Here is a 22,775-nt window from a genome sequence, read left to right on the forward strand (position 1 = left end):
CGGTATGAATTGTGGAGGTAAAAGGAGACGCAAAATCCAGAAATAATATATGTGATAAATGGGCACCAACACACAAGACCAACGACTCACACACTTGCTGGCAAACAAAGTAATTTACAGAACACTCTCTCATGACATTTCATGACCACAATCCATGAAAAGTCACAAGATCTATATTTCCAATATTAATTAATTTATACCAGACATGACACATGAAGTCATTTCAGGACAAATGAGTAGGCCTGTCACGATAGTCAATAAATCAATTAATCGCACGATAAAAAAAATGAGCTTGATAATTTTTTCGGCCGCGATAATTTCCATTTGCATGCATGTTTGTTTTCCTTGTCTCTCTCTCTCCCAAAGAGACTGGAGGACCACTCTCAGTTCCTTAGCGTAACGAGGAGTGAACCCTCTTGTCAGTCGCATGGTCTTTGTGGGGGCGGGACTCCTGGCGGAGAGAGAGACACAAAACGCTAGTTGAGAGTTGGAGCAGGGTTTCCCGCAGCACTTTGCAGTTAAGGCGCCGTCAAAAAAAAAAAAAAAAAAAAAGTATATGAGCGATATCCGCTGTGTTACTCTGCATCCTGTTTTCTCCCTTTCATTCCAAACCATAGTTGGCAACCTGCAGGTGGAGGCGGTGGAGACAGGCTCGGACATACACGCTGCTGTGGACTTGTCAGTCTTGCAAGCGGTTTCAGGAAAGTGGCTGCATGTGTCCAACAATGCACAGAACGTTAACGGTACAAGCCTACAGCTGTCCGCGGACACGGAGTGCGGAAAATGTGTCAGAATTGCGCCAGTGTTTGTTTGTTTGTTTTTGTGTGTGTGTGTGTCCACGAAGCTCCGACCTGCACAGGAGCAGAAGCTGCACCTTCGCCAAAATGAAGCCTGAAAAACAGAACTATTTTGGTACATTTACTCGCCATGTGGCAGATAGCCATATAGATAAATTGAATTTATTAATTATAAGTTATTTAAATTTAATATTTAGTGTTAAATAATTGTTAAATGTAGTACAGAGTCTGTAGTCTATCGCATAACACTCGAGGAATGCTGCAAACATTTGACAGCCAGTATGAATTACCTGGGAGAACATACGTGTCACAAACGGCAATTCCACAACTGTACAACAGCATGAAAGACGACATACTAAAAGGAGATCAAAGACATATTGTGGATATTTAAAATGTCTTCCAGTTCCAGTGTTAAATATTCTTTAGAAATAAAAGTGTATTGATCTTTGAAAAGGTGTACCTGCATTATTATGCCATTATCATTATATATTAAATGAAAATGGTCTCGGAACGACAATATTATCGTTTATCGCAATAATTTCTGGGACAATTTATTGTCCAGCAAAACTTGTTACCGTGACAGGCCTACAAATGAGTGATATTTATCTCACAATGTTGTCAAAAGATTGTAATCACAGTGGCTCTCGACCATTGAGTTGACATTTGTAAATGTGTTAGGGCAGGATACATAAAATAAAAGCTCTTACTGCTCATGCACACACAATTTGCTTGCAATTCCTCAAGCATTACTCGACAGTGGGGAAACACCGTGCCAAACAATTAGGAGATGATTTATGGAAATCAGGAGGGGCGGAGAGGGAAAATGTGACGAGAAAGAGAAAGAAATCTGTCATGTTTTAGATAGCCTTCCAGATTCAGTGACCAATTAATCTCTAATACATACAGTGACATATACAAATCAACCACAGCTGCCAAGCCTGGATCGCACACACTTTTGAACTTGTAGTCAGTCAATCTGGTGTTGTGTATCATTAGCGCATTAGGTCTGCGTCATAGTCTATTTTTACACTATTATGTGTTAGTTTTTATGTGTTTGTGTATTAGCCTTGTCATAGCGGTGATAGTGGTTGGTAGCACACCAACACACACAATAGTTTCAATGATGAAATTGGATGTTTCACACTTGTCTGCACGAGTATCCTGCAGGGTTAAAACATCAGCAGTACTTCAATAGAAATGATTGGGTTTAATCAAGGAAAAAAAATACGTTATGATCAGCTAGTCTGTCCCGCACAGCCTATAAAACAGTATCCAGTTCAAAAAATGTTCGGCTACATCCTGGCTGCCTCAGCGATTAGGGATTCTGGCCAGAGGGTGTTTTGGAGAGCAAGACAGAGAGGCACAGAAGTGCTCTTGTCAGACTCTCCATAAAAACCCTTTGGGGATATTTGATGGCATCCACATGGAGCTGCTGTCATCAAAAAGGCACTTCCAGCTGGTGAATATCAAAACTTCAAAATCAACTTGACCGTGGTCAGGTTGGCTCAGTGGGTAGAGCAGGCGCACATATACTGAGAGGTTTATGCCTCGACGCAGAGGTCCAGGGTTCGAGTCCAACCTGTGACGATTTCCTGCATGTCTTCCCCCTCTCTCCCCTTTCTCACCTAGATGTCCTGTCAAATCTAATCTAATCCCCAAAAAAAAACAAAACAAAAATCAACTTGACCCCAGTGCTTGACCGTCAGTACCGCCTGTGACCTTCTGTTCAGAGCCGATCCTCACACACAGCTGACGGTAACTGACTGAGCCTGTTATCTCCAACATCGACAGACAAAAACAAAAAACATTGTATTCTGTAAAAGGAAGTTCTTTTTTTACCCTGATATTGTGACATGCTGGTTAACAATTGTGCAATGAACTAACAATGGGCAAGCCAGTACCATTCCAGCACTTTCATCTGCTGCAGAAAGGAATACACTACAAATGTACTAATTTCTTATGGAAGAAAGGGTATCAAGGAGGAAAGGAATTTTCACAATAAACAGCTGTGAAAACCCTACATTCTTTTGATTTCCTAAAAACCTCAGTACAGTACATGGCAACACAGCTGAACCAAATTAGGCCATATTTAAATAAACTTTTCCCACCCCCAGCGTCACGCGCTGGTTGCCAGCTCTAACAATCTTATGTTATTTCACAGAAAAATACTTGTTGATAAAAATCAGTCAATGAGAACAAACTGTCAAACAACAAAAAGAATAGCTACTAAAATACCAAGTCTCTCGAGTCTATGAAGTGCACCTTAACGCACCATGAAGTACACAACTCACAGGAAGAAAGTTTTTTGCCTCAATGGTGACTTCTTAGAAGCAAACAGATATTCCAGTTTCTCACATATCTTCGACTTCGGCAGTGGCCATGGTGTCTCGAACTTTTTCTTAAGCTGCAGACTGTTGCGCGTCAAAGTTAGGTCTGCTCGTCTCTCCGAGACTTCCCTCGGCTGTCTGTAAGCGCGCCGCATGGAGACAGACAGGAAGGTTTGTTGACTTCATCGATGAAGTCAAAATAAACAACATAGGAGTTATAACGCAAAAGAACATTCATTTTGTCTTGGATAAAAATATAGGACTAGGTTGAGAATGGTGACTGATGTTATAAGAACCCTAATCGTGAGATAAACATGGAAAAATATTTTATCTTTAATCACACCATCTGGCATGACTCTAAAATTACTATTTTACATTCTGGCTCAAATTGCCACCAACAGTTTGTTAGACCCAGTGAAATTGGTGAGATTTTGGGAGATCTAAAGCAGACAGAGGTAAGCAATGGCTGGGCACATTACTATGCTCAGTACCAAAAGATGTTAACTTTGAAGACTGAAAAGAACCCTGGTGCCATTTGTTACCCTGACATTTGATATTTTTCTGTAAGCTATAGACCCTTTGCACGTGACGTCGCGCTCCACTCGCGCGAATTATGAACGCCATGATGGACGGTGGAAGAGCTATGCTGTAGACGGACAGCAAGCTAAACTCGTATGTTTTCGTTTGTGTTCTCACATTCACAATCTGCAGAGTAATCCTCGCCAACACAAGCATGCAGAGTAGGGCTGGGCGATATGGAGAAAATCAAATATCACAATATTTTTAACCAAACACCTCAATGTCGATATTGCAACGATATTGTAAGGTTGACAATTGGTGCTTTCACAAAATATCGTCCACATTTAGATTTTAGATAAATAACCATCATAATGTGGATATAATGACTAAGTGGTTAAAGGCAAATAATAGAACAGCTATTTACAGTCTGGTACACTCCGTGATTTACTGCATGGATTAACGTGTGATAGATAATTAATGACTGTACTTCCCAGAGTTGGGATGTGTTCAGGCATCCATTAGGAGTTGCATTGGCACACCCAGTGAACAACGGTATGAGGGTAGCCACGACCGACCATGTCCTCTAAAAAATATGGGCTACGTGTTATATAAATCTTTACTTAAGTAAAGAATAGATGTTAATACAAAATAAACTAGATAAATAGATTGATGTCTTATCTTTGCCATTATGAGGTACCTCCCCCCGCCGTTAGCGTAGCATTGCGTACCTGTAACCTAGCCAGCTACAAATAACTGGTAAGCATCCAGACTTTTAAAAGTTTGAGATCAGCACCAGTATATGAGGATACCCCGTTTACCACATAGTGGTACAGATCGTGTGGACTACAGTCAGGCAGACTCTGTGATTTAAATGAGGTCCGTGAAAACGGAGGGAGGAAGAATTAAGGGTCGGTATCCAATCCTGCTATCTCCAACTTCTCCAAATACTGCTCTTTGTGAGCACCTACCAGATGCCCTACCTCGACCGATAACGGCACGACAACTTGTTCAATAGAAGAAGCCATAAAGCCATAAATACAGTTTATTTAGTGTTATGTATTTCAAACTGATTGAAACTATGAATCTTTCCGCTCGTCTACTACGGTTTACCCTGTGCTTCCGCCGTCCGTCATGGCGTCGTCAGGTGGTCGTGGTCACGTGTTTGCAAAGGGTCTATACCGACCTTCAGAAAAATAATTAAATGAGCAGGTTTAAATGCAGCCCAAACTACAGACCTGTGATAGTGCGTATTCAAGTATTTTATCTACTCTTCACTGAGTATTGTATCACTCATATCAGCCTTACACCTAATCAGCTCAGTGTCCCAGGTTATGTCAAGCGTAATTATGAGTCACGACTGAACTCGCCTAGTGTAGCAGCACTGTAACACAATCCAGAAAGTCTTCAATCATGTGTCACTCTCCCACCTCTCAGTCACTCACATGTGTGACACTACACTGAAGGTACGGTGCTGGCAGCTATATCCATGCTGGAAAACACAGGGTAGCTGGCTGGAAAATTCAACACAGTTCTGCCTTTTTACATGTAGACCTAAACATTTAACTAGATGTAACAAGCGGACGTTAAAGTGGACTTCAGCTGAATTAACAAGCTACTTTCTTTTATCAATAAGCATAACATTGGAACATTTCAAACTTGAAATACAGTACATCTCTTACACTCAGAGCTCCATTAAAAACCTAAACCTTTTCAACACAAAAAGAAACAAATGCCACATTGAAATCCTTTTGAGACATGCTACAGCTGTGATCATTTTATTATTTTTTAAATTCATGCCAAGATTTTTCTGGGACATGCGGACACCCCGAGAATGCTGTAGCACAGCCATAAAGACGTTTGAAAACTCTCTGCGTGGGATAAGTCCAACAACAGTCTTAGAGAGACGAGAAACCCGAGAGAATTATCAAACTGAAAGACGCGCCAACAAGTGGTCAAGAGACTTAAGTTGCCTGTGAGAAGAGAAGAGGCATCTTACCATGAAAGCATTTCTCAGAATAGTCACACAGCAATGTTAACACGCAATCACAGCAGCCAAGTAGAGAGAGGGAATACTTGCTTCTCAGTCTTAAGTCCAAAATGAGGTCCGTACGCAGTCAACAGCCAGACGAGTGTGGGACAGGGCCGAGACAGACAAAAAGAGTGTGTGTGTTGGTGTCGGTAAGTCTGTGAGTTCCTGCTTGTGACGCGAGGATGGGGAAAAACAGCCTGACTCCATTTCCCAGCTAAGGAAGGAAAACAGCTGCTGGAGGGAGGAGGAAAGAGAGGCAAAGATTGAGGGAAGGAGAAGGGGAGGGTTCAGTGTGGAGCACGCTCAAAATGTTTCCCAAGCCGTACAGTACCACCCACAGATGCACTGACTGTGCGCCTGCAGAAGACGGTGGAAAGAAATGTGGACAAACACACACAGTTCACCCACATTTGCAGATTAACAGCTCATTTCCACTTTGCTGAACCTGACAGAATACATTGGGCCAGTCAAGGAAGAGTGCTGAAGAAAGCAGACACACTTTAGAAGTCTTTTTTGCAGTCAAACATTATTTGTAACTCCAAATCCCAAATCTATCGTGTGATTTTTGGTGACTAAGGTATTAAGGATTAAGGTTTTAAGTTTCACTTTTTTACAACAGTACGCTCATCTGTATGGAGGAAATATTTATTCATAATTCAAATTGAAAGTCCAAAGAGAAAACGAAGCGAGATCAAATTAAAAATATTATTTTCTTTTTAATTTTCCATTGATCAAATTAAAAATATATTTTTTTTTAATTTTCCATTTGGCTTTTCCATTTGGATTTAATATTTGGCTTTTGAATTTAAATTTAACATTGGCTTTTCCATTTGGATTTAATATTTGGCTTTTGAATTTAAATTTAACATTGGCTTTTAATTTGGATTTAATATTTGGCTTTTGAATTTACATTTAACATTGGCTTTTCATTTGGACTTGACACATGTCAATGTAAATGAGGAGGCGTGGCCCAAAGGCTGGTGGGAGGGTCTGAAACGAAAGGGGTGCAGAGGCACCTTATGGACAGCAGGGGGAGCTGACTGCTGGGGAGCACACTGTTGAGGAGCATCTGTCTGCAGCTTGGCCACCAGGCTGGCTTATCCTCTTATTTCACATGATAGAAACTGATGATGTAGGCTAAACACAAACAACATTTCATGCAACAACAGTGAAGTTTTCATGTAGATACTATAATTGGGCCCGTGTTAGTGAGGACTAGATTAGGACTGTATTTAAAGCTGATTCTGGTTTCCAACTTCGCCCCAGGTGTGTCTGTTCAAACACGGACGGAGACAACTTCTCTCTTTTGATGTTTTATTTAATTAAGCAACAGTACAAACATGGGTGTGGGTAGCTCTGCTACGTGTGTTTGTGTGTTGTCAGATCTCGAGGACACACACACACAATCTCAACCGGGTAGTCATCGTCCGAACTGCGACCTCTCCTTTTTTATTTCTCTCACTTTTTTCTCCGGGTGGTGCGCGCGGTGTGAGGTGCATGTCCGCGCTATTCTCCGACACATACTCACAACAATCACTCCTGATTGACGGCCTTTCGTACAGTCTGTGTACTTTTTCGTTCATTTGATTTCAGATTTTGAAACGATATCCAAATTTGAAAAATGGGTCATTTTAAACCTTGTTAATATTGATGACAATGTGTTCAAACGTAAAACGAGCCATATTTCAGGAAATAAACTTGTCCATGATTCTATTGAGAGACTTCCAGCTGACAGCGGTGTCTGTGAGCATCACTGGCCGGCCGGCAGAGAGGCGATCCCGGCCGCCACCAGCTGGCTGTCCCGTCAGACTGAAGCTTCTGACAACATCGGAGAAAATGTGCAGTTGGCCATCAATGTTTGTAAAACTGCCCATATTCAAACTCTACACAGTTAATTGCTCGCATAAAAAAGTCTCAATAGTGAATTTAGTGGTGAAATAGCAGACAAAAATTTTAAGAAGTTTCCAGTTGTTTGCTGCTGCTGCTACGGCAAACTCCCGATCTAGATTATAGAATCGATTGCTTTTTTATAATTTCCATCTGCTATTTCACACACGTTTTCCGTTTGAGCACATTGTCATCAATATTAACAAGGTTTAAAATGACCCATTTTTCAAATTTGGATATCGTTTCAAAATCGGAAATCAAATGAACGAAAAAGTACACAGACTGTACAAAAGGCCGTCAATCAGGAGTGATTGTTGTGAGTACGTGTCGGAGAATAGCGCGGACATGCACCTCACACCGCGCGCACCACCCGGAGAAAAAAAGTGAAAATAATAATATTTTTAATTTGATCTCGCTTCGTTTTCTCTTTGGACTTTCAATTTCTCTTTGGACTTTCAATTTGAATTATGAATAAATATTTCCTCCATGCATCTGTACAAGCAAGGTGACAGTTTCGTTGTCATTTCTAAATTAACTATAAAGCAAGGAATATCTGTGTGTGTGTGTGTGTGTGTGTGTGTGTGTGTGTGTGTGTGTGTGTGTGTGTGTCCTTCGCATATGCCGAGAACTGTTTATCCAATCTACTTTACACTTGGCGGGTATATTGTTGGTGGAACGAAGGACATGTGCAGTGTCAAATTTGGTGCAATTTGGACATGTTCAATAAATTGTAATCTTTTTAACTTGAGCCGATACACCTTTGCCTCACAGTTTATCTAGTATGGATCTGGATCTCAGCATCGCCACTTGCGTATTTACATCTTCTATGTGCAATCACTCATCTATGACTATCACACTGCAAGATAGTGAGGTTGGCTGGGTTTTGCACATAGTGCCAATGTCTGTCTAAAAATGGCCTTACTACTACAGGGCTTAACGCTTACTTTTTGAAGTGGTTGCCGCTTTAGCAACCAGGCATCAGCTTATGGTTGCCGAAATTGACAATGTGGTTGCTATGTTTTAAACTGCCTATATTTGGAGCAATTAACTTCTTATGTAACTATACCACACATTTTAATACATTTTAATAACGAAACAATGAGATAATGGCTTGCAATATAATTTCCCATCCCTCTCAAATAGGGGTTCAACGAATCACAAAACTCACGGTTCGGATCGGATCAATTTTCGGATCAGCACAAAAAAGGGGGGAATTTAAATGATTATTAAAAATGTACTGACAACTTTCAACAATAATTACTTCTTTCACCAGTAAATTGCTGTTAAAAGACAAAAACAAATGGGAAAAAGGGTATATTACAATAACTTTGAATGCACCACTAGGTTTACCAGTTTTAAGTAAACAACCTTTATTCCATGTCACCTAAAATCAAACATTTTTAAATGTTTTAAATTGTGTTTTGGCTAGATTTCAGAAGTTTGGCCCAGCAAAATAATTCAATGTGGCTTTTTTGATATTACGATGCATGTGTATGATAAGCTCAGTCATGACAAGGTAACCCACCCAAACCTTTATTCTTCCTCTCTCCTTGGCTCTGACACCACCTCCCCCGCTCTCTACCTATGTATCGCTGCTTCTCCCTCTCTCTCTTCTTTCTCCCCTGGGAGACAAGAAAGCCCTCCTCTCACTTGTTACCCCTTTCGGCAAATGCACAACAGCATTTATCTCTGCATGCTTGCACTCTTCCGTCTAAAGATTGTTTTATGCTGAAGTCTGCATACATATTTCAATATGACTTGGTTCAAATTAACTCAAGCAAGAAAACCACACTGGAGCTTTTGTTGTACAAGAAAAAAAGCACACTCACCACATTCATAACAGATTCAACTACACTGACTCACGCTGAAGGCTGCTGCTGTTTGCTGCAGGACTACCTTGTTTTGATGTGGTCTCGTGTATTGATACGAGAACAGTTAAATGCCCTCAAGAAGGGATGAGAAAGAGTAGGCCAGAACCACACTCAATAGGCATCTGTGTGTTTGTTGGTTTGTACAGTCATTTAAGGGCACAGAGCATTACGAGAAGAAGGAAAAAACATTTCAGTTGTCTCATTGACTGCAACACCTAGAAACAGGAAAGCAGTTGATCGCAGGGACAGACTAAGGACTGGGAAATATAAAAAAGGAAAAAGCAGTAGGGTGATAAAAATGAGTCAAAGAATTAATATATGGAAAGAATAAAAAGACAGGAAAGAGTGGATATTTAAGAAAATGAGTAAAACATGCAGTAGTACCGTTAAACAAAAACATACAAACTAGACTATGATTAAAAACATTCTACTTTCATCCCCCATTAAGTAAATGAATGACTTTACAATGTGCAGATCGAAAAGTCTAGTCAGCCAAGGTAGTGGGCCAGTCAATAATAGACCCATTTGTCCAAATGACTTCCTGCTCCTCAGACAAAGACACGCCCTATAGCTGAGAATGAGTAGCAGTTTGCCGTCTCCATGTCGCCGTTTACCCAGTAAAAGAATCTGTTGGCAACCACGTGTTAAAAGCAGGAGCCAAAGCTAACCTTCTCTGAGAGTCCAGTTCTTTCTTGTGTCCACAAACACAGGACCGCAATCCAAACACCAAAGACATAAAAGGTAAACCTGCCACCATGGTAATGTCTCCCAAGTGTTGGAGAAAAGACAGAAATCTTTTCATGGTGAAGATGTGATCAGCAAGTAAACTAAGCAAAGTTTTTCACCTTGCAAGCCCAAAATACACAAGTCAGAGCTTGTTGAAATTTACATTTCACATATGGCAATATGTTTTATTTAATACCTCAACACTGGGGTGGCTTCGTTGCCAAGCACTTTCTCCCGTACCACACATTAGGGCCCTTCTGTGTGGAGTGTGTGCTCTCCTTGTGTTTGTGCGGATTTTCTCAGACTACTCAGGTTTCCTCCCACAGTCCAATGACATGCAGGTGATTTGAATAGGAAACTAAATTGCTGATAGCGGTTTGCTTGTCAGTGTTAGCCTAGAACTATAGTGCTTTTTAAAAGTTATGATATTTTCTGTAATTTCAGATGCTTTACCTACATTTAGTTTTAGTAAAGACTTGATTCTGTAGATTTAATTCTCACACAAATACATGGGTCAGCTGCACCCGTGTCACGCTGCATTGTAATTCTGAAGTGTACTGTAGCAATTAGGTTAGTGACATAGGCCTTCGAAGGATGAAACTTTATCCAAAACTCTTAAGCCCGTGGTTCATATCAGCTGCGTTTGGGTTAGGACCTGTTGCAATATTTAGCAGCTGCCTTGGATCAATTTCCCTGTTCCTACAGGTAAACCCAAACCAGACTGATCAGGTTTCCACAGCTGGGTGAGAGAACGTGAGGTAGAGCTGTCTTCACATCAACCACTTCCCATCACCGCTGGGATACTTTGTCATTTTCAAAGATTTGCCATTTTTGTCGTACTTATGTTTAAAGTACAAATGCATTATTGTAAAAGTAATCCATTACAAGTTAAAGTCCTGCATTCATAACATACGTAAAAGTACAAAAATAGTATCAGTACAATATTCTTTTAGGAAAAAGAAAAAGTACTTTGTCACAGGAGACATCTTGCTGCAGAACAATACGATTAGATTTGATATTAGATTGTAAATGATGAAGTAGCATTTTCTTCCTGTAGCTTCTAGAGGTGGAGTTAGTTTGAACTGCTTTATATACAGTTAGGAAGTTTAGGGGGCTCCAACCAATACAGTCATCTATAGGGTCATGAGATGATTAATGGGAGAGGGGAAAAAAAATAAATAAATAAATATATACACTATACTATACAAATCTGTATTCATTTTTCTGACTCTCTCTCTAGTCTGTTTTTTGTAAAATACTGGATAATGTGAAGTTATTTAAATGAAACCATCTGAAAAGTTTAAAGAGTATATGTCTATTGGGTGGAACTAACAACTCAGACATCAAAAACATGACAAGGGACCCCAAATAGTTTTCTTGCAAGCGTTCACAAGCCAAAAAGGTTGGGAACATCTTACACTTAAAGGGTAACTACCGTTTTCTTCAACCTGGACCCTATTTTCTTATGTTTTTGTGTCTAAGTGACTGATGGAAACAACAATCTTTGACATGAGTCCAGTATTAAGCAAGATTGCTGCAGTTGGCAGTGGCAAAACAAGCTACAATGTAAGTTAATAGGGCAATTGTCCAGCAGTGTTTACCTTCACAAAAGTGCTTGTTTTGCCACTGACTCAGATGGCTCAGATTAATATTTTAAGTGCCTGACAACATTATGGAAAGGATCCCTTCAGAGACAGACCTTTAAAACCTCTGAGACCTTTCGGTTTAACCAAAAACAGCTCTGAAGTCGCCAGCGCTAAACCCACCAGACTCCATTTAAAAAAACAATACTTTTATTGTGTATAGAGCCAACATATTTTCACATGTAAATCGGTAAATTATGTGTTTATATATCAACCAACACTAGAGTTGTGATGGCTGGAAAAGTGGAAAGAGGACACAAAACGGCTTTTCATGGTTTTATTTGGTTTCTGTCGACTTTGAATGAAGTGTATTTTATGATGCTAAAATTACAGTTTATTTACATGGAATCTGGTGGGTTTAGCGAAGGCAATTTTGCAGATGTTTTTATGTTTAAAAAAAAGGATCTTACTCTTTAACAGAAAGATCGACCTCCTTAGAAATCCTTTCCATAATGTAATGTAATGTAATACTGGACCAACTTCAAAGATTGTTGTTCCCATCAGTCACTTAGACACAAAAACATAGGAAAATAGGGTCCAGGTTGAAAAAAAAGGTAGTTATCCTTTAAAGTAGTATAAAATGGAAATACTCAAGTTGGAAATACTCAAGTAGAAAAAGTACATCAAACTTGTATTTAAGTACAGTACTTCAGTAAATGTACTTTCCACCACCGGCACGTGCTGAGGTGACAGTCATCCTTCCAACACCACCAATATCATCAAACACAATGCATGGCTTTGACCAGCTCTGAGGTTTGAATATAGACAGAAGCAGCTACAAAGACAATGACGGCAGTGCTGAAGTTTGTGATGAAGGTGGAAGCGCAGACTTGGTTGTGGGATTGGAAGCTAACCTCTTAATCCATCCAAATGCAGGCGTCCTGATAAAAGTGCATCTCTGCCAAGTCACAGGTCACACTATCAAGCTGGTTATTTCCTGTTGAGAAAAGACGCAAAGGTTTGATTAGGGTGGCGCAAAGAAAGATGAGAAGCAAGCAAGTAAAATGTATTTATAAAGTGCTTTTCACAGACATGGGTCACAAAGTGCTTAACAGGGGCATAAAACATACAAGAAGTCCTCAAAGATGAAGTGACCACGTGAGCCACATGTTTAAAAAGTACAAAACAAAGAACTCAATATATGATGTAGGGCTGTCATCGACTAAAGAAATTCTTAGTCGACTAACACTTATATGATTTTGTCGATTAATCGATTAGTTGATGTAATCGACAGAGCTGTACTCTTTGAGAGGTGGTTAAGACTAGAAAAGCACAATATAAATGTAGTTAATTAACCATCTGTAAAACTGACTTTCTCCACAATTAATCCTGCAAAAGCACCACTTTAAATCTTGTGTTTACCAGAAATGTGCTCATAAGTTTCTTGGAAATGAGTAATTAAGCATGAATAAGCATAAAAAATGACTCATCAACTAAAGAAATCTTAGTCGACTAAGACCAAAACGACCGATTAGTCGACTAATCGACTAAGAGGTGGCAGCCCTAATATGATGAGAACAATAACAATTACACAATAAAACGTAACGTGCAGACCAGATGCATACAGGTCAACCAAATTCCTGTCTTTATTTTACTTGAAAAGAATCCACAGAAACAAGAGACCGTAAGGGTGGCGGCAAGGCATTCCACAGTTTAGGTGCTATGGACTCAAAAGCTTAATTACCACGCGTCTTAAGCCGGGTGTGTGGAACAAACTGTTAAATTAACATATTAGACCTAAGAGACAGCGATTGCAGCGACAGCAGAAGGTGCTTGCCCATTGGTGGGAGGCTCATTTCATTTAACGACTTTAGTTTTGACAAACCTTATAGCATACACGTTTTATCTTGTGGTTCACTACATATTGGCACATTTACAGCAGCCTAGAAAGAGGTGCTCCTTATTTATAAGCAATAGTTGGCAGAGCATTAATTTGAGGAAATGTTCTGACATAATGTTTTGCATAATCATATTAAGTGTCGCTAGCCCGCCTGTGGATGTTGTCTGGGACAACCTGCGTTGTGTTGGGTCCATTTTAAATTCAGGCCAATTTGAAGTAGTTCAGAATAAGAGGACAGTGACAAAGAGATACAAAAGGAAGGAATAAAAACAAGAACAGAAGGAATAGGGGGTGGGGGGGGGAACTGTTTAATATTGGTGAGTCTGTGCAATCTTAACTTTCATTACATTTTAAGACCATTCCAAAACATTAAAAGGACAGGGGGTGGTGTCCCCTGTCTGCCATTGGTAGTTTAAGTTGGCGATCAGGCCAGGGAAATACTGCTGCAAGAATTATGTAGGGTGCACAAACACAGACACACAAATTTAACAAGTAGCAAAAGGCGTGTTAGTACTAGAGTTATGAATAAGGGTTCTCAAGTAGGGACATTAATGTGAATCAAAGCAGCCCAGAGAGCCGTTTGACAGACGGGGGAGAGCACTGCTGCAGCTTATGTGCCAACATTACTCTGTGGTCAAGCACTACTTTACTTCTCTAAAACTCTGTCTGTTACGTAAAGCACTCAAAGCACTGGCTGCTTTTCCTTAACAAGTGTAGCTTCAATGGAGTGGAGTCATTTTGTCTGCTGAGTCTTCAAATGTTGGCCATACTTCGGCCACTAGAAGAGATTAGCAGCAATCAGTGCCTTTTTATGTATTTAAGAACTCAAATCATTCTTAGCCTTTGACAGACTAAAACAAGTAAATGAGAAAAGGTTTCTTTCATCAGGTTTTGTGATTAATAGAAACCCAGTTAACATTTATAGATTTCTCCTAGTAACCTGGTTTCCTGTGTGTGTGTGAATGCGCTGAATCTATGCCATATGCACATACGTAGATAGGTGTAGATACGGACCCTACGCCGCACCCTATGCCGTAGCCTGATGTGCACTTCAACAAAGAGGAAATACACTCTTATCAAATGGGAGTTCTTCTCTGGTCAAACACCACTAATTTATGTTACAGCCTTTATTCAACCAGGGTACCTTAACTTAGTATGGATATCTTTTTCAGGAACACGCTGCCATTGTTCAAGGCCCTTAACCTCCAACTGCTCCAGGGTAGGCATGCACGGATCAGACTTTTTTGGTCACGATGAGGGATGTCACGAGAACCAAAATTCTGAAAACGTGCCGGTACTCATTTTTCCAGGTACCGGGGGATGCAATCCTTCCGGACCCGACGGGGGCAGTATATACGCATAACGTTAAAAATGTTCTAGACTGCCACTAAATGCTGAAGAAGAACACCGACCAGCACGGAAAAACAGCGAATAGCCCCTCATCTCCCTGTACGGCTTGCCCGCATTCAGCTTCTGGCTTTACCGTACATCTATGGCAAAGCCTGACTTCACCTGGAACGCTTTCACGACTTCACCTGGAACTCCCAAACCGCAAGTGAGTCTATTTCTCTCTGCCGTTGTCTATCACAACCTAATGTGTGCTCTGATAGCGCTTGTTTTAACGGACCTCTATAACATCAGTTAACTTTAACCAGCTTGGTTCTTTGTGAAAAACAACAACAACGGCAGAGAGAAACAGACGTAACTAAACATGCTTGCTGTCTGGGAGTTCCGGGTGAACTCATGAAAGACGGTACGGTACGCTGGCTGCGTGGTGATGCCAGGCTTCAAAGCAACAGGCTGTGGGGTCCAGAAGACTGACGTTCTTGTAAATCACGCTCTCCTTGCCCCCTCCACTCCACACCATAACAGAAAGTTGAAAGAAGAGTGACATGACGCTGTCCCCCCAATATTTAAATAAAGGAATTCATGTTTAATGTAAAGTATTATTTTCACTCACATACATACATACATACATACATACATAACATACATCAGTGTCAGTCAGTGGTATCGCCTTCAGAATAGAGTATCATGTACTTTTGTTGGTATCGGTACCGAATACTAGATATTCCGGTACATAAACATGGAATTGGATTAAATAGATCGGCCCCATTGTCACAAACACCCATCCAGCTATAAGGGTTTTTTTTTGTTGTTGTTCTTCAGGCCATCACTGCTCCATTGCTGGAATGTTTATACTGTAATTTACATTATAGCACATTTGTTAGCATTTGCTCTACTGCAATTTTGTAATCCACTGATAATTAAAGAGGACAATCAGTGCACAGTAACTGGGGTACAACTCCAATTTAGTTAACACTTGGGAGTGCAATTTAACATGCTCCACAAGAGGAAAGAAGAGGCCAACTGAGCTGACAGAAGATGTCTCCACTCAGTGTTGGGGGATGGGGGGATTATGGAGGACTGCCGCTTTTAATGATTTGACAGTTTTAATGATGGTTACAGGGAAGAGGGGGTGAACCATTTATCAGTAGGAGGCCCCTGGGATAATACAGCCTCAACCGTTTCTGCCTCATCTACCTTATCTCCTTCCAGCCCTGTGTATTTCGATCCAAAAACTGTCTCAAGCGACCAATCACATTCTACTTTCTGAGTCAGAGTTGTATATGGGCCTAGACTGGAAAAAGCGGTCATCAGAGAGACTATTAAACTGTACAATAAAGATGCGTGCAGAGTGCCAATGCGGTGTGAAGATGGATAACCTTGTTTGGAGCCCTAAGGTGCTTCTTTACCCCAATGCCGAATGCAACTGACTGCTGAAGAAACCATAAATAAATCCTCATACTTCCCACCAAGCACAGCTACACCCGAGCCTGGAGATTGCTAAAATTGAAAACCTAAAACGTCTCACAACATGATGTGCAGCCCTTTGTTCAGTGGACAGCTAATAAATAAGGCTGCAATGAGAAAAAGAAAAAAATGATTAATTAAAAAATAAATAAATAAAAAACAATTTACTGTTTTCTTTACTCTTCAAACTTAGCATTTGAAAAACCAATCACCAGCTAACTTTATTCTCTGTGAAGGAAAAATAGAAATTGCTATATAATCTAGAGGCACACATACCTGTATAGAACTGCCTACGCACCTTTTTTTACTGTGATGAGTGCTTCATCCTTGCTCCCCATTCTCAAACACACTGATTCCCTCTCTACTACCAAGAAAAGCATGACAAATGTGCAAGGAGCACCGGTACACTTAGTTACAAATTTCTGTCTTATATCTCTAAAAGCACAGAAACTGCCTAATCCCTTCACATATTTCCCCTATTTCAGCAGCCAATTAGCAGCATATTTTAACAGTGTAACTGGCCATGCTCAAAATTGACTTGACACGCTCTGTATGTAGGCGACATGATGGTTCTGATGACATGGAGCTAAACTGAAAGACACGTTAGCAGATCAAAAGTGCCATGTCACTTCAGCAGCTAAATTAGCTCAATATGCTATTATTGAGCTTGTGGCCTCGTCTACCCCTGAGGCAATGAGTCATTAGCTACAGCCTAACATGGTGTGCACGCACTTGGATGGGTTGCTGTGCTCAAACACTTGACTGAGTTCTAATTAAAAACGCTTAACAAAATTTGGAAAAAGAAAGGGGCAAAAAAATAGACACTGGTGTGAAAAGTGTCTGTTCCGTTTTTATGTTGCTTTGATCTAACCTTTTCGTTTCCCAACGACCCAGAAACACTCAGCCTCACATATTACATACTGACATATTAGTTTTTCCTCTAACCTCAGGAGAGGAACTCTGCAACAGAGCAATGGGCGACAGTTGGTTAAGTGTACCTTGGCACAGCAACATATCTGAGCAACTAGGTAATTAATGGTGCAATATTAAATCTGCAAGCCAAAACTTCAAACAAATACACGCATTTGCATGTTTTACTTTGTATGCACAGCTTGAACAGAATACATGACCTACATAACCTTAAACTATTTATGAACATCAGTGGAGCAATAGGATTTCAGTAGAGCACATATGACAAGTCAAATATTCTTGTCAGTGTAGTGTAGGGATTGACTGATTATCGGGCCGTTTGGCATTTTGCAGATAATCTGTATCTGCGTTTAAATTGATTGATAACCAAAAAGTGCCCAACTTTGGCTACGCTACAGCTCTCCGTTTCTCGATCTGCTCCAGTTTCACTCACCACAGAGTCCGACATAATGTCCCGCCCACAACACCATCTGATTTGCTAGATGTTATGAGTAATAGCCAATCAAGACTCAACCTCGCTGCTAATAGCTAATCTTCCACACTGAAGTTGCCAAAACACACCAATCCTGTGATCTATTTCTATATAATGACAAGGCCGCCGAGTTATATCATTGCAAAGCCTGAATGAACTTTTTTGTGGTGATAGCGTTAGCTTACAGTATTACAGTAGGTTACTGGACCATTAGCATTAAAAGGAGTTTATAATTGTGGAGCGATAGTTAAATGTTTAATTTTTAATTAAAATTGGTTATGTGCAAACTGTGCATTAGTATGTTCAAGTCGCATCAGATGAAGAGTACAACAAGGTGGCACAATGCTGCCTTTTTGACTTTTAAATTTAAAAAAATAGGGAGCCTATCCCAGCACACATTGGGTGAGAGGCAACATATACACTGGACAAATCATCATTTTTTACCTAATTGTTTTTTTTTTTTAAAGTCAATATCCAATTCTTACAAGATTTACCATGCACACCTACACCTGAAAAAACAAGCAGAGATACTGGAACAATAATGCTTTATATCACAAAGTAATGTGTATGCATATGGCTCTGTATCAGCATTTGACACGTGCATGTGCCATGTAAGACTGCATTTTTGCACCAACATATACACCTGAGGTGAGATGAGTCACAGTCCTTATATGTATGTGGACTCTGCCCTCACAATGAACCCGTGGTTTGGGCACACTGTTTTGCATGGCGGATTGTTATGGCAGGAAAAAAGATGAGGAGGAGGAGGAGAAGGCATTGAGTGGGAGGAGGAAAAGGCAGGATGTCTGGTTTAAAACATTTAAGAGGAAACTTCCTGCTTCCAGGTCCGATTTAAGCCTCTCTTTACACAAGGTTGAATACAATACAGCTCGTCGCTCGCTTGACGGATCGCCCGTGCCTCCCTACCTGCCCGCTCGCCTCACATTGAAAATGACTCACTCAGGCATGCAAACTGGTCAGGGGTAAAAAGAAAAAAGGTGAGAAGGATATGGTGGACCCCCGACCCTGTAGGGGTTCCGGGGGCATGCCCACCCAGAAGAAAATGTTGTACACTTTAAAAGTTAAATGCATCAATCTGGTGCACTTTAAAAGGAAGCAAAATTAAGAGGCTAGATCTATGTAGAATCTGTGCTCTTGTAAGCAACGTTGTGTTCTTGTAAGCGATTTCACTATAAACACATTGTTTGTATAGTATATATATTTGAGTAATAAAAAGAAATTAAACAAACGTGATTACCTGAGTTGAATTAGTTTATTTTCTATTTATTACAGGTAGAGTTGGAACATGTATTCTGTTCCAACTCTGTAAATACGTATTACATATAGAGCATCCAATTCGTACATTTATTACTAATGTTTTTAAACAAGGATATTAAGCATTCCTTCTTTTAAAAAAAAGGTGTCAGAGGGTGAAAATCTCATTCTGAAGTAAAGCCATTAGACAGTTCTGTGAGACAGCCAAGGCAAGATGATCTGCAGCTGAAGTCAAAAGCATCACTTAAACCTAACAAATCTATTAGACATCATTTTTAATCTCAGTCCATTGTTCAGAGTGTAGCAGGTCAACAACATTAACAGCTACTGAATTAAAAGGGTTCCTACTGGAGATACCTGACAGGTAATATGGTGAAAATAAATTACAAATATACTTTACTTCACTTGCAGGACAAAAGATAATCCCGCTCACTGTCTGAAGTTGAACAGACAACTTGTCCTGGTGGACAATAAGATATATATTTATTCTAACTCTCCCTACCTCCCATTTGACAAACTTTCCACCCTGAATTTGGACATTTAATGTTGCTGGGCTTTGAGAAGAACAATTCTAATTCCCTCTTGTAGTTAAGTTCCGAAATTCTGAACTCGACCAAGTGATGGAGACCCTCAGGCAGGCAGCCAGCTGCTCTCCTTGCAGCCTTTTAAGGTCTGATTTAACCTGAAAATTAAGGTACACATATACAGTTAGCTAAATTAATGAAAATAAAAAGGTGCATTTGGAGCAAACTCTTATTTTCGTTAAGAAGATTATGTAGTTTGTCATGTGGTTAATGTTGAAGTGAAGGGAAGCCAAACACCATTCATCCCACACTGCAATGACACAAACACTGGTTGAAAATTGGCATAGCTTCCCTTAATTAGCTAACGTTAGCCAACTATATAACATTACAAACGTTACATACATTGTTTTTCACGACAAGCAACAGGATGTCAGTCAACATAAGCGGAAAGAGGAGACTGACAGCGTTGTTAGCTAACACGTCCCTTGGCTAACGTTAATTATAAAGGATAACTTCTGCAGTACCGCTATCCGTTTTGATAATGATGAAAGAGTGTCTTGACTAGTGGATAACTGTCAAGTTAACGTTACTTACCACAAACAATGTTGCCAGTGAGTCTCGGACATGGGAGGTATAATAAGGTCTTGGATGGAGCCTTGAAATTTCCAGTGCATGTCTCTATGGCATGTCTAAGTGCGTACAGCGGGTTGGGGGCTTCTTCTTCATTGGTGTTTACTCGGGGCAGCTTAGGAAGCATTGGCACAAAACACACAAGAGATGTAAAAATATTTTTGGTTCATTATAAAACTGTGGCTTTAGGTGAGCTCTCCCTGACTGCAACCAACACAACCACTAAGCTATATGCAAATGACTGCCCGATGGCACAGCCAATATGCAAATGAGTGTATCTGATTAAAGTTTGTTTTGGGCATGTATAAAGAGTAAGCAATACCTCACATTTCACGAGCTTATAAAAAGTCCAAATGACAGACTCGTTTAGGCCGTCACATTGTCACACTACACTGATTCCAGAATTAGATGCTGTGAGAATCTGTTAAACTCAAATAAATGGTAAGAAATTATCAGCACATCCATTCATTGGCTTTCTAAATTATAATGGCTTCAGTTATAAAAAAAATTCTAAACCTTAATGTATTGCCTGAAAGAGGGCCTTAAGGCCCAACTTATCCAACAACTATGACATACAGTGCAGCCATGTTGGCAGGCTTAAGTTATAGCGGTTCAGAACAGCCACACTCACAGGATTGTCTTTCACGCCGGAAGCCAAGATTCAAGATTTAATTAGTTTATTGCCATATGTGACGGCTCCTAGGCCTCAAGACCTATTAAGTCCCTTTGGTTGCCGAGTTCTGGGATTGGCTAATAAGGACTGATGATTGACACCTGATTGCTCACGTTCATAAATAGGAGTGTCTGGGGAGTCACTCTTCCACTCTCCCTCCTCAAGGTTGTTTGGTTTGTTTGCACTTTTGGTTGAGTACTTTTGCGTTCTAACATTGATACTAGGGGTGCAACTAACGATTATCTTCATAGTCGATTAATCTGTTGATTATTTTCTCGATTAATCGATTAGTTGTTTGATCTATAAAAATGTCAAAACATGGTGAAAAATGTGGATCAGTGTTTCCCAAAGCCTAAAGATGATGTCCTCAAATGTCTTGTTTTGTCCAAAACTCAAAGATATTCAGTTTACGGTCACAAAGGAGAGAATAAACTAGAAGATATTCACATTTAACAAGCTGGAATCAGAGAAATCTTATTTTTTTTTAATAAAGAAAATGACTCCAACGATTAATCGATTATCAAAATAGTTGCCGATTAATTTAATAGTTGACAACTAATCGATTCATCGATTCATCGTTGCACCTCTAATTGATACACCTACACACATCCAAACACTACACACATTACTGATAAACTGATTGCACGTCTACCTTTGTTTATTTAAATACATTTGATTTAATTGAGCAAACGTGTGTTCTCCACCTTTTGTCATACCTTTGAGCCAGGTCATGACACCATACAACTTATTTGTTAGTTATTGTGTGCTCATGACAGAATAACAGACAATCACAGCATAATGGTCATGACACATAATAAGAAATATCACTTAGAACCATACTTAATACATAACCCCCTACCCCATAAAACATTACATACATCCACGGATAAAAGATAAATGAAAGAATAAAATGTCAGGTAGGAAAGGGCAAGACGCTGCATGTCATCCCCCTCTGTCTCCCACTTTCCTGACTTAATATGTCCTATCAATAGAGGCAATAAGAGCCACACAAAAATAGATGTGATAATTGTTTGAATATGGGAATAACGGTGCACATTTTCAGACTCATGGAAAGCATCCATAGCTTTGCGCTTGTTTAAATACACACAAAACATGACAGAAATTGTTAAAGGATTGCACGTGTGGACCTGTGTTGCCAAATTGGCGACTTTCTCGCTAGATTTAGCCAGTTTTCAGGCCCTGTTAGCAACTTTATTTCTAAAAAGCGACTAGTGACAAATTCAGCAACTTCAGACCATGAGGGTAAAAGCGAGATATATTATATTGTAAATGTTTTGCATGCATCCATGTGATGCACAATCTCACGTTTTCTGTCAAAGGTTGTACTTGAACAAACCATAATGGCTACAGCTGATGCAGGGCTCGAAAGTAACGGTTGCCCTTGGCAACCAGATTGAGTCAATTGGCAACCATTTTGTGGGCTCTGGTTGCACTCTTTGGCAACCACCCGTTCAATATGTGTTTTTCTTAATATTTAAAAACAAATCAAACCTTACAAAACTGGAAAATCTTATTTCAAAAGAAGTCAACAATTTATTTGAATGTCTCTGTAAAGTTTAAACTCTACGTTTATGTGCAACACAACATTTCAGCTGTTGTCCAACCGCTTTCCACACACGCACGTTTGCCGTGAAAACACAGCTACAGGCAAAGCAATTTTCTGTTCATGTTAACGGCGTATGTTAAAATCTGGTGCTAATATGGCACCGGTGCCCAGTATCTACCGGACGGAATAGCAACGCGGATTTAGGTGCCACCTAAATGTCTGCGCTTCTCCCTGATGCTCTGAAACAGACG

At 40.0% G+C, this 22,775-nt stretch overlaps 1 protein-coding gene and 1 long non-coding RNA gene across 6 annotated transcripts in view; one reads left to right on the forward strand and one right to left on the reverse strand.

The window, feature by feature from the left end:
• LOC116038924 (SPRY domain-containing SOCS box protein 4) overlaps positions 1 to 22,775 on the reverse strand; it is a 47,236-nt gene that overhangs the window by 14,676 nt on the left and 9,785 nt on the right. For 3 of the 5 annotated variants that reach the window (XM_031283642.2, XM_031283638.2, XM_036001449.1), the window contains exon 2: positions 12,654 to 12,736. The exons of 1 other annotated variant lie outside the window; for it this stretch is intronic. The gene's annotated coding sequence lies outside the window, so the exon portion shown is untranslated. Of the gene's footprint in view, positions 1 to 5,639; positions 5,889 to 12,653; positions 12,737 to 22,775 lie in introns of those variants that run through there. One more of the 5 variants, XM_036001450.1, reaches the window with a different exon arrangement.
• Positions 1,239 to 18,395, forward strand: LOC116038926. Its single transcript, XR_004102202.1, has 3 exons — positions 1,239 to 1,373; positions 14,528 to 14,532; positions 18,383 to 18,395. It is a non-coding gene; the product is annotated as an uncharacterized LOC116038926 (long non-coding RNA).

Source organism: Sander lucioperca, chromosome 5 (genome assembly GCF_008315115.2).
Source record: "Sander lucioperca isolate FBNREF2018 chromosome 5, SLUC_FBN_1.2, whole genome shotgun sequence".
In the NCBI taxonomy this organism is placed as follows: Eukaryota; Metazoa; Chordata; class Actinopteri; order Perciformes; family Percidae; genus Sander; species Sander lucioperca.